Source organism: Aegilops tauschii, chromosome 3 (genome assembly GCF_002575655.3).
Source record: "Aegilops tauschii subsp. strangulata cultivar AL8/78 chromosome 3, Aet v6.0, whole genome shotgun sequence".
Taxonomy (NCBI): domain Eukaryota; kingdom Viridiplantae; phylum Streptophyta; class Magnoliopsida; order Poales; family Poaceae; genus Aegilops; species Aegilops tauschii.
The window spans coordinates 263,842,600-263,850,897 of NC_053037.3; the positions used below are offsets into that span (position 1 = coordinate 263,842,600).

The 8,298-nt window shown below is 44.0% G+C and overlaps 1 long non-coding RNA gene across 3 annotated transcripts; it reads left to right on the forward strand.

Moving 5' to 3' along the window:
• Window positions 1-1,240: 1,240 nt before the first annotated feature.
• Window positions 1,241-3,342, forward strand: LOC109755993 (uncharacterized). Of its 3 annotated transcripts, none has more exons than XR_002231148.4 (5): window positions 1,241-1,395; window positions 1,502-1,656; window positions 1,745-2,030; window positions 2,105-2,631; window positions 2,777-3,342. It is a non-coding gene; the product is annotated as an uncharacterized lncRNA (long non-coding RNA). The 3 variants fall into 3 exon arrangements; XR_012204866.1 differs by having other exon boundaries at window positions 1,745-2,026; XR_005772780.3 differs by having other exon boundaries at window positions 1,745-1,973.
• The last annotated feature ends 4,956 nt before the right edge of the window (window positions 3,343-8,298 follow it).

Consider the following 8,298-nt stretch of genomic DNA (forward strand, 5'->3'; position numbering starts at 1 on the left):
GCCCGAACCTGGGTAAAATTGCTTCTGTGATGGTTGCCGCGCTGCCCCCATGTTCTTCTGCTCTTTGTGCAATGCGACATCCCCCCTGCCGAACCAACAAGTGGCCCTTGATCCCATAGGTGGCCGTGGTTTCCCACGACAGATATTTTATGAGCTTCCCAACATCCATGATCCTAAAATTTAAAAGATTGCTACTAGTAATCATGCACGTGCAATGCACATATTTAGTAATATCTAAAATTTAGAATAGATATTTTGTACCCAGTATTTCTTATTCCAATTCATCTCCTTGATGCAGAGTGGACATATATGTGAGCCCGTGCAACACCTCTTGCAAATTTATTTATGTAGGGGATTACAACACCGCAAATTTATTTGCCAATAATACTATAATACTATGTGCAAGTTAGATTATGTAGGGGCTTACAACACCTCTTGCTAATTTATTTTCCAAGCTAGTTCAGGTAAGGACGAAGAATCTACATATTGATTATTACATCCAGTAATTGAGCACGTGCTTTGGTGTTACAATATTTTCATGATTCATATCACGCAGAAAACTAAGTATTGCTCTAAGAGGCCGAGAAATTAAGTCACTACATGACCAAGGTTTATTACAAGCTCAGATGCACTGATCATCATTGACTGTGCCATCACCTCTTCTAAAATTTACAAGATAATTCATGAATAGAGAATAAATTAATAAAAAATATACATGCAACATTGTAGATGAATCTTGAAGTAGAACAAGTGAAATGCATTTTCTCTCGGTACTTTGCCTTGAGAAGTTGTTTAATATGTAATCTGCATTACAATAAATAATTTTGTATCGCGAGCTTCCAAATCATCTTCTATATAAGAAACTGGGATAACTGCAACAGTGGGAAGGAACCAGCCTATGAGATGATAAGCATGTTGTGGCCTTTGTTAGAAGTCCTCTGAACCCTGTCCTTGTAACACAGTAAAAAAATCAACAAGAAGGTACTATCAAGAAAGCATTAGTCAAAAGCCAAAATATCACCAATCTCACCTCACATCTATTGGCAGCAGTGCATCACTCTATCTCAGAGCTCACATACAAATATCGTAATGAATCTTTGCCTTGGATTTAGTAATTGGACTCTAATACTAAAAATAAAGCTGTGGACATGTTTTTTTGATAAAAAGAAAGGAACCTGGTCAGATCGCGCAAAAAATACTTAGACACAAATCATCAGTAGAGAATACTTAACGATTAAAGAAATGAACTGGGCACAGGGCAAACCACAATCATTCGTTGACGCAGACATGGGGTTTCATGATAACATGGGCCGGTGCTCTACCATTGATTTTGCAAAGGTATTATAATTAAGCAAGAAGACAAAGTGTATGCTGGAAGTGGTTTGTGGTTGCACCGTAAGTTTCCTGTACAGAACATGCAGCTGGGAAGAAGTCAATGATTCTGAGTGGCGAAGTGATGATGATTGTACTAATTTTTTATTTGGTGTTTTACATTTCACAGGACAAACCCACAAAAGAGAATAGCAGCTCATGCCACCACAAGTGCCCAGCAATGGGTGTCAGGGTGTCCAAGTGCACATGTTTTTCAGGCATTACATGCGTCTCCAGTTTGCTAGGGATGCAGAAGAGAGCTATGAAGAAAAACAGAATAAAACGGTGAGTTTCATTTTGTGTTTTCTGTAGTACCGTATGGTTTTGTGGACATGACTAACCAAACAAGAAAATGGATTTGTTTCCCTTGCAGGGCGGTGTGGCAGTTAAGTGTAACACGTCGAAAGAGAGGCATTCAAGCAAGATCTATGGACGAGCAATGTTCGAACAGCTTGGGGAGCTGCTGTACCAAGCGCGCCGTACCGGATTGAAGAGCTGGAAAAGAGTAAGCTGGGCGACACACACATAGGTAGAGAGGCATAAGAAGTGGTCAAGGGTTGTTTATGAGGTGCAAATATAGGAAACTGGCGGAAAATTCGAGTGTGAGTGTGGTCTGTTTGAGCATATGGGCATGTGATGCTGCCACATGTTGAAAGCAAGTATAACTTTATATTTTCAGTCATTGGAAACTCAGTGTGAGTTGGCTTGTGTTGCCGATTCCGCTGTGATGCAGGTTATGGATGTCCTGGGCTACACATAGATACCAGCGAATTTGATCCTAAAGAGGTGGGCAAGGGATGCGAGGGATTTTTGCCGCCACACCTTCAGATATACCAGCGAGACCATGCTGGAAGCAAGACAATGACACATCGACACACAACCCTGTAAGTGCATGCCATGGAATCGGTCCGGCTTGGTGTTGTATCCGCAGAAGCATAAGAGAAAAGGGATGAAGTTGATTAGAGATGGTATCGTAGCTCTTGCCGAGTATGATGATCATAGATATGGTCTAGGGCTGGAAGATAGGCCTGTAGCAGCAGTCACTGCGACTGCCAAGGCTAATGAACTTACAACAGATGCAGACCATGCAGGTGGAGACATGCATCCATACACTCTGGTTGGTCTAGGGGCACCTGAGAAGAAAAGAAAGCCAGGGTGACCGACGAATAGCAGCGACAGTGGTTGTTGATTAGCTGGCCGAGCTCCAGCGTTTTGACAACTGGACTAGCGTGGAGCCTCGACAGCGATCTATTTGCACAGGTATGGTCCCAACCACCTGTGTCCCTGTTTGTTTGTTGCTTTCTCAAATTCGATCCATGTCCCATCTCGTGGCTTTCTCAAATTAAGAAGAAAACGATGACCAATCGCATTTGCTTGGCATATTTGCCGGCGACATGGTGCACAGTGTGGAGGGGGAGAGCTCTGTTCATGGCCAAGATGCCAAATAGATCCAGCTGAAGGATCATGTGGGACGCGCATGGCGTGTTAGAGGTAATAGATCAAACATCAACCCTGAGTTGTTCTAATGCGGATGAGCCGACGGGCGTGGAGGAGCTGGACACCGGCGACCTTGCTGGTGAGGTGGTGGCCGAGCACGACCCTAATGCCGAGCGAGCAGGTGATGTGGGCGAGCCTGCATCGCTGGAGGAGTACAATCAGTGTGTCATGGTGTGGAACTATGACGAACAGTCAGGTGGAGAAGAGGAAGTGTGCTCGTCCAGCATGAAACGCTGCCCTCTCTGCTAGCTGCTGGTGAATCTTTAATGTACCAGTTGGCGAGGAATAAAAGTTTAATGGCTGGAGGTGTGTGTGTCGTTGTAGGATTATTCGCTGCTGGTAATTAGTAGTTAATGATGCCATGTGTGTGGCTGTATCGTCTTTTGTCTGAATGGCGTGTGTGCAGTGCCTGCAGTTAAACTTTTGGGCAAGCTAACGAAAAAGATTTGCCTGGGCAGCTTGTCCATCCTATGTTACTTAATTTTTATCTATTGCTGGCTGTTGGGGAATTTTTGGAGGAGTATGGACGACGACAGCTATGGTCCAGGACCATTGGAGCCGTCTGTACCAAGCCTGGGTCCGCCTGTACCGTCACTGCTGTTGCTAACGTCGTGACACTTTACATGAATTGATGGGTTATTCCATCTGGCAGAATACGGTCCAGAATACAAGTGTACGTGCGAATCTCGATGAGCATGGGTGGTCCAGATTCCAGGATTATCTGGACCCGGGAGCCGAATTGCTTTTTCCAATATAATAAATACTTTCATGTAGATCACTGAATATGATAAGTTTGATTCCTTGCAATAGTTTTGCGATATAAAGATAGTTACATGTGTGTGTGTGTGTGGGGGGGGGGGGGGGGGGGGGGGGAGGGAGGGGTAACAGTGAATGATTGTAGTTTAGTACGAATATTGGTGTTAAGGTTTGTGATTCCCGAAGCATGCACATATAGTCTCTCGTTATGCTATGAAGTTGGAGCATGATTTATTATTGATTGTCTTCCTTATGAGTGGTGATTGGGGATGAGTGATGGTATTTTCCTACCAATATATCCCCCTAGAGGCATGGGTAGTAGTACTTTGCTTCGAGGGTTAATAAACTTTTACAATAAGTATGTGAGTTCTTTATGACTAATATGAGTCCATGGATTATACGCACTCTCACCCTTCCGCAATTTGCTAGCCTCTTCGGTACCGTGCATTACCCTTTCTCACGTTGAGATGTGGTGCAAACTTCGCCAGTGCATCCAAACCCCGTGATATGATACGCTTTATCACACATAAGCTTCCTTATATCTTCCTCAAAATAGCCACCATACCTACCTATTATGGCATTCCCATAGCCATTCCGAGATATATTGCCATGCAACTTCTACCGTTCCATTTTTATGATACACATCATCATTGCCATATTGCTTTGCATGATCATTTAGCTAACATAGTATTTGTGGCTCAGCCACGGTTCATCATTTTTATACATGTTATGCTAGATCATTGCACATCCTAGTACACCGCCAGAGGCATTCATATAGAGTCATATTTTGTTCTAGTATCGAGATGTAATTTTGAGTTGTAAATAAATGGAAGTGCGATGATCATCATTATTCATTATTAGAGCATTGTCCCAAGTGAGGAAAGTATGATGGAGACTATGATTCCCCCAGAAGTCGGGATGAGGAACCGGACGAAATAAAAAAAGGAGGCCAAAAAGAGCCCAACAAAAAAAGAGAGAAATAAAGAAAACAAAATGGGAGAAAAAGAGAGAAGGGGCAATGTTACTATCCTTTCCACACTTGTGCTTCAAAGTAGCACCATGTTTTTCATATAGAGAGTCTCCTATGCTTTCATTTTCATATAACTAGTGCGCATTTTTCATTATAGAACTTGGCTTGTATATTCCAATGATGGGCTTCCTCAAATGCCCGAGGGCTTCATGAGCAAGCAAGTTGGATGCACACCCACTTAGTTTTTATTTTGAGCTTTCATACACTTATAGCTCTTAGTCCATCTGTTGCATGGCAATCCCTACTCCTTGCATTGACATCAATTGATGGGCATCTCCATAGCCCGTTGATTAGCCTCGCCAATGTGAGACTTTCTCCTTTTTTGTCTTCTCCATATTATCTCTATCACCATACTCTATTCAACCCCATAGTGCTATATCCATGGCCTGTGCTCATGTATTGCGTGGGGGTTGAAAAATCTAAAGCGCGTTAAAAAGTGTGAACCAATTTCTCGGCTTGTCATCGGGGTTGTTCATGATAAATACTTTGTGTTAAGAAGATCACTACTGCAGGATGCTGTAACACGACACTATGATCAGAGACCCTTCGACGAAACTGTGTGCGATGCCATAATCGCAAACGGTGGTGTAAAAGAACCCGTCAAAAAAGGTGCAAAATGTTTGCGATGGAGGATGCATCAAACACGGTTCAGATTTTAGTTGCGTGTGCGATGCAGGGCATACGGTTCAGCTCAATTAACTATTTGCGATGAGGAGGAACAAAAGAAATGGGCAGCCAGATGAAGGTATGTGCGATGTACAACATACGGTTCACTCGGATGAACTGCTTGTGATTAGGCAACACAAAAGAAACGGTCAGCCAGATCAAAGGTGTGTGTGATATACGGCATGCGATTCACTCGGATGAACTGTTTGCGTTGAGATATGAGAACAGAAACGGTTCAAATGAACAAGATGTGTGTGATATGAGTCAAACAGGTTTGTAATCGGAAACATGTGCGAAGACCGATAACAACACATACGATTACTGCTAACAAGCCGTGTGTGCTGTGAGCAAACGATTGCTGGTATATAATTGTGAGTGATTGATGAAAACATCACCGACGGGTTCCATTGTTTAGTCCGTGTGCTATGTGATTTTCTCTGTCCGCACAACATCTATGCTCTGTCTACAGAGCATCAACATATATACTTAAAAAGACAGCATTGCATAACCAAATTAAGCATACAATTACACAAGTGACTACACACATAACATTTCCACACACCAAAGTAAGCAATTACATGCATACTAAAGTAGGTGAAAAGAGGATCTAATCATCTACTTATTGTTGCGACAACGCTTGCCATTGCTCTGCTTCCGGCTGGATCCCTGGCCATTTTGGGGATGGAGGCACTTCCTCATGTCAACGATCCGCCTGTACATGTCGTAGCTCATGTACGCCTCCTTGGCTGCGTACACGACCTGAGCTTTGTCAAGTTTCTCCATCCAGGCCGAGTGTCAGGCATGCTTGTCCTTGTTGCACGAATCCTCCATGTCTCTGTAGTAGGGGTTGATGATGGCCTCGGCGAGGTGAACCAGTGAGTCCTTCTCATGCTCCTTGCTGCCCCAGATCTTGTATTGGCCCTGGATGTCGACAAGATTTTGGCAGGCGATGCCCGAATTCTCGAGCGCCTTTACATCATTGGTGATGTCCACCGTAGCGAACATGTAGTGAGGGCTGTTGACAAACCTGGTGAAACGCTCGCAAGGCCTTGTGGCCAGGCAGTAGTGGTAGACGAGGACGTGGTGGCGCACGCACATCTGGGTGACGGCGACCTTGGGACGAGACCCGGCACGAGCGCGGGTGTACTCGAGGTCGAACCCGACCATCTTGTACTTCTCCTCGGCAAGCAACAACTCCATGATGTGGATGGAGTGCTCCATCCAGACTGGGTCGTTGGTGTACACCACTGAGAGGTCCATGAACCTTCTGTGGGTGTCCACCACGGCATGCATGGTGAACTGCTGCTCGTCGTCGGCAGCCGCTCGGAGCGCCATTGGAGTCGCGCAGGATACTCTCTAAGAATTTCTCGTGGTGGGTGTGCTTCTTGCAATTGTGGGGCGCGATCTAAAGGTTGAAGAGACACAAAGGTTAAATGACCGTAGTAATAAATGGGGGTCGGCTGGCCTGTACTCTTCACGTCTTGTCACAACGTTCATAGCGGAGGATTCCAGTGCACGCTTGACAACACCGCACCGCACACGTGGGCTCGAAGAGGCGCCAAATGTATCATCGGTGAGCCTGTTCCCGTGCTACCGCGCTGTTTACCGTGCAAGCTTCCCGCCCGGCTAGTTTGGCCACGCGTCGGCTAGAAGAGGGACAAATCGTGGGTGTTTATTGGCAAAAAGCTTTGTAAAAACGAAGTGTGTGGAATGACTTCGGTCATAAGTTTACCCTTGGGTGATGAGTTCAGAGTTACACAGAAGGGTGATGATGGACACTCGAGTGCGATAATTAATTATGCACTCTACAGTGCACACGGTGGAAGAAACCAACTGTGTGCAATAATGTCGAAGATCGCAGTCGAGTTAGCTATACAGATCGTGTGCTGTGAGATCTACAAGGTAAACAGATTCGAGAATGGTTAATAAAATCTAAGACCATTGCATATTAAGGTCAAAATAGTGCTAGCAATATACGAGTCTCATACGATGCCATTTCAACGATTGTACCACAAAAGCTCGAAATGTTACAAGGTTCAAATTCTAGAGTTATATGGCTCAAATTCGAAGATTACAAGGTTCAAACTGATATTAGAAATGAAATTCAGCTCATCAGCTGCAAATGCTCGCGCTGATCCGCTGAACATGGATACCAGAGAGTTCAAACTAATATCACCGCTTCTAAGTCTGGTTTCGAAACCTCACAATTTTTGCAAAGGGGTCAGCCACTGAGAAGTCATGTATGGGGTTGACACGATGACTTCCGATTACTCTGTCATCTGAAGTTCCAAAATGAAATTCAGCATTTTTGGAGCCTACTCCATTCTGCCGCAGGCGCCGGCGCTGATCAACAAACCATTCATTTTTGCGAAATAAATGTAGGGCAAACCTCATTTCCTTTAGCACCCTTGCTCTGAGAATAAAGAACCTGGCGAATATAATCTCTGATAAGGTCCCTCGGTAGGAGTTCAAAGTAATTTCTGAGAGATGCAGATCTAGGCATTCGACGTGATTGTTATATTGTATCACATTATCCACCACTGGGCATAATCTTATCTGCAAAAGAAGAAAATGTGTTAGTGCCTACATGCAGTTTTGAACATTACTACAGGCCTATTTGGTTTGCAGGATTTGTAAAATGCACTAACATGCCATCTTCGATCTAACATGATTAACATGGGCATTTGATTACATTCTACAAAAATGTAGCCTTCTTCACAAGAGGTTGGAGTGGATGAAAAGTTCCCTAAGTAAACTAGTACAGATGAATCCAAAGAAGAAATGCTTATTGATTGTAACCATATGGATCAAGCAACCAATATGGGGGGGGAGACATGTATGTACTGAAATCCTCCAAAAGAACCTTCAGAAATCATAGTACATTGCCATTGTAAACTTGGAAAAAGGTGACAAATTGAACTCCCTTATGGTTAACATTTAATAGGAAAGGAACATCACCTCGATGTATAGCTTCTCCA